Genomic DNA, 4007 nt, shown 5'->3' with positions numbered 1-4007 from the left:
CCATTAATGCAGAAGCAAGGCTTCTTTTTGTCCTGTGGTACTTTGCTGCATATCCCTAGAGGCATGATGCACTGCACAGCATCAAATTTGGGGTTAAAGGACCTTGTGGGGGTTATTACCTGCTAGACCAGAGCTTGGGGTGGGCTTCGAGCCTCCCTACATGAGACTCGTCCCCCCTAGAACCAGAGGACACTCCCTGGGCAGCCATTCCCGGTGTCTTCACCTGCCCTGCCTCTTCAGGCCACTAGCCACCATGGTGGCCAGCCCCCCAAAACACCCTGGAACAGCCACGGCATTGCCCCACCACATGTGGGGTGGCACACAGGTAGCTCTGGCCCCATTGCTGGGCCATCAGCAGTTCCTTTCTTCTGTTTTTTACCCTGAGAGCCTTCATATAGCTGATTTGTAACCCATGAGCTTGGGCTACAGCCCCACATTGCTCAACATGTCCGTTATATGGATGTCCAGTCTTTTGGGGGAGCTGGATTCCCTCCTCTGGGCACTACAGGTGGGCAAAGGCAGAAATTAGCCCCCAAAAGGGTCGGGAACTGTGAGCTTCCAGCTGTGAGCACAAGGAGGTGGTTGAAGCCAGATGTCGGCCCCAGTCACAAGGCAGCCGACAGCCCCGAGATCAGGGACACGGTTTGGTGGGTGACATTGGTGGTAGGGGGATGGTTGGACCAGATGATCTTGGAGGGCTTTTCCAACCCTAATGATGCTGTGATTCTATGAGATGTCCGTGTCCACATGTCATTTTGGTCATGCCAAGAGCGAATGGGGAGCACTGGGGAGATCCTACCTACAGGTCAAGCCTGAAAACAAGCCTGAAACTCAAAGCGACTGGTTTGAGAGGAAGCTGCTCCCCACATTTCGGCGTGGTCAACAGGAGGGTTTTGTCCTCACCTGGCTCATAGCAACTTTGCAGGTGGTGCAGGGCATGGGGCTGTGTTCAGCACGGTCTCAGGTCACACGTGGAGCTCAGCCTGGGGCTGTGCCCCTGGGTGGCCCCCAGCTCTCCAAGAAGTCTCCGCCACCCTTGAAAAGTGGCCACAGCGAAGAAAAAAGGGCTGGGGAAGGAGGAGGAATAAATCCCTTGGAAGCCAAAAAAAAAATAAAAAATTAAAAATGGTGCTCAGAAAAGGGGGGAAACATTCCTTTGAAGATAAATCCCACTTTGTGCAGTTCAGCACATCCTGGCTCGGCTCCCACTCTGCTCCTGGGAATTCCTAAGCGGCTCTTTGTGCCCTACTGCTCAGGGGAGATGATGAGATGGGGACGCAGCGTGGGGGACCCCCGCCGGCCCCCCCAGCCCTGCTGAGGGCAGCGCAATGCCGCCAGCACCATCTCCAAGGGAAGACTTTGTCAGTCGGCCAAAAGGGGGAGAAGAAAAGAGGTCTGCAGATCACATACCTCCGCCGGCGGCTCTGCAGAGCCCTATTCAGCCAGGACAAAGGACGGGGGCCCTGGACGGTCACCGCCCGAAGCCCCCAGCGCCAGCCCTCCCGCGGGCTGCCCGTGTTAAAGTTCAGGGTTTGGAGCAAAACAGCCCTGCAAGGAGGGGAGGAAGGGACGCTTTCCACGCCGTCGGCCGGAGGTTTCTCTATTCAGCTATCCGCAGCATCCATATGCATCAGGGCTGGCCCGTTTTTACCCCGTAACAATGCCGCCCCACTGTTCCCAGCGCACCCCCCTTTCTGGCTAATTCAGTGCTACGCGTTTCTGCATAAGTCATCGCAGGAAAGTTTTGAAGGGATTTAGGGAAAGGATGGCCTGACACTCAAGATCCACGCCCAAGATCCCCATCCTGGTTCCAGCCTCCCAGTGTGGTGGAGCCATCACCCAGAGCCTCCTTTTCCCCCTCATGAACATCTCCATCAGCAGTCATTCCCTGTGCCATTTTCCATGGGGCAAGGGCGTGCTGAAAGCACGGTGAAAGCAGCAGATGACGACTTCACAGCTCATTTCTTTTTCACCCATCGTGAAAATCTCCAGGGCCTGCTCAGCAAGGCAGGTGCATGGTGGTTTTCATCGCATGGGCACCACCTCGTGCAGAAAACCAGCGTGCAGGACCCCGATGGACAACCTCAGGACCTAGGCTATGGTTGGCTCTGCGGGGTCAACACCCAGCAGCGCTCACATCCCAACAGATCAGAAGAGGGTAATTTATTTAGCCGTAGAGTCTGTGGTGGGTGTTTCAATTCCTCTGTTTTAGTTCCTCTAGGACCCATCTCCTCCGTGTTTGAGTGGTTACAAGGAGTGAAGAGGAATGGGTACAACTCAACCCATCCAAGAGCAGGCATCTTGAACAGGTTGGATGAACACAGCCAGAGTGCCAGGGCATGAATCCAGCCCAAGACATAAGGACATTCATCACTCCAACCCAAAAATCCCAAGCACCATTTCTTGGGCCTCCCAGGTTGCCTCGATTTAAGTATGGCCCTTGGGCACCAAAGCCCATTGCTGCCTGGAAACCCTGCCTTTGCTCTGGGTCTGTCCCCGCTGCAGTAGGAAGAAATGCAGGATTTCTCCATGCATGGTTAAAGGAAGCAGTCACGGGGACCACAGAAGTTCAACAGGCTGATTGAAGGCGGTAGTTCCCAATGCTGTAGTGCCTCATTCTTGTGGAATGGCCCCAAAACATCAAGCCCCAACCAACAGTCACCATAACACAGTAACACAGGCACAGCCTGGCAGCAGGCGAGGGAAGGAAGAGGTAAAGCACTGCTTGTGTAGTTTGGGGGAAGGGGAAGAAAAATGGATCAGAGCCGTTCACCTGCATTTCACGCCCAAATTGGGATTTGCCTAAGCAAGAAGCTTTAAGAAGTTTTCAGAGAAACGGAGCACTTCGGAGAGCGCTGACCCCGCAGAACCTCTCAGACCGCTTTAAGGCATGAATCAATTAAAGCAATCACGGAGCAAAGGTTAATCAGTAGCAAGTACATCTTAAGAAATAAGTAGCCTTTTAAAAAGCCATTGCTCCTGCCAATTCCTCCCCCCTCCCCTTCTTTTCTAAAGTGGCTTTTAGTTCTCGGACTCTGGAGACCTTCCAAAATAAGTCCTGTGATTAAGAGCGGCTGCAAAATTGTGCAGCGGCAGGGGATGGACCCGAGGTAGTCACAGCAGCTCGGTACCACGGGGGGCTGAACACCTTCCAGAGGCCTCCAGCTTAATTAGAGCAGATGGAGGCGGGAGGGATGAGGGATTGCTTTTTGCAGTTAGTTTTGAGAAGGGAGGAAATGAGGCGGGAGGGTAAGGAGGGGACTGGCTCCACAACAGGTCTACGCAAGCAGCGAGGCTCCAGCCCGAGCATGCAGGCACACGGCAGTGCTTCGAGCTGTTCCCGTGCCGTGTCCTGCCTGCAGAGGTGTTCCTCCTTCGGGCAGCCTCCTCTGCTCCCCTGCACAGGGTGTCCGAGCCGAGCCCATGCTCAGCCTGGTGTGAAGCCCATCGCAGGCATCCTCTCCGAGCTGCTCCATCCGTTGCCTCCCTTCCTGTGGGATCTGGAGCCCAAAGGATCTTCCCAACTTCTTATCCTATCCACTCTTCTCTGAAATAGTCCAAGACCTTCCCGTCCCAAGCCACCAAGAGGTCACTTGGGCAGGATTTGCTCCACGTGGGGAGGATGCAGGAGCCCATGTGCCGGGTTAGGGCACCTCAGCTGATGGGTGATGCCTTCAGAAGCCGCTTGCACACAATTATTACAAATATTTTTCTGAAGCTTCTGGGTTCTTGCACAGCAAGCAAACAAAGCCTCATTGCCCCAAAGCTACAAATGTAGAGAAATAATGCTTCTTGTGTGTCTTGGCTGTTATTTTATCACACTAAACACCACCATACATCAACTATTTGCACAGAGGAACTTGCTAAGACACACGCAGTCCCGCAGCAAGTGATCACCAAGATTAAAGAGCTGCTTTTTCATCACCCCTAATGACACCTCAAGCCCAAAAGACACCATCCAGTCACCTCCTCGGTCCAATGCCATGCCATATTCTGTGATTCTGTGG

Source organism: Anser cygnoides, chromosome 1, assembly GCF_040182565.1.
Source record: "Anser cygnoides isolate HZ-2024a breed goose chromosome 1, Taihu_goose_T2T_genome, whole genome shotgun sequence".
NCBI classification, from domain to species: domain Eukaryota; kingdom Metazoa; phylum Chordata; class Aves; order Anseriformes; family Anatidae; genus Anser; species Anser cygnoides.
The sequence above is the reverse complement of the archived record's forward strand: the minus strand, read 5'-3'. Positions refer to the sequence as shown.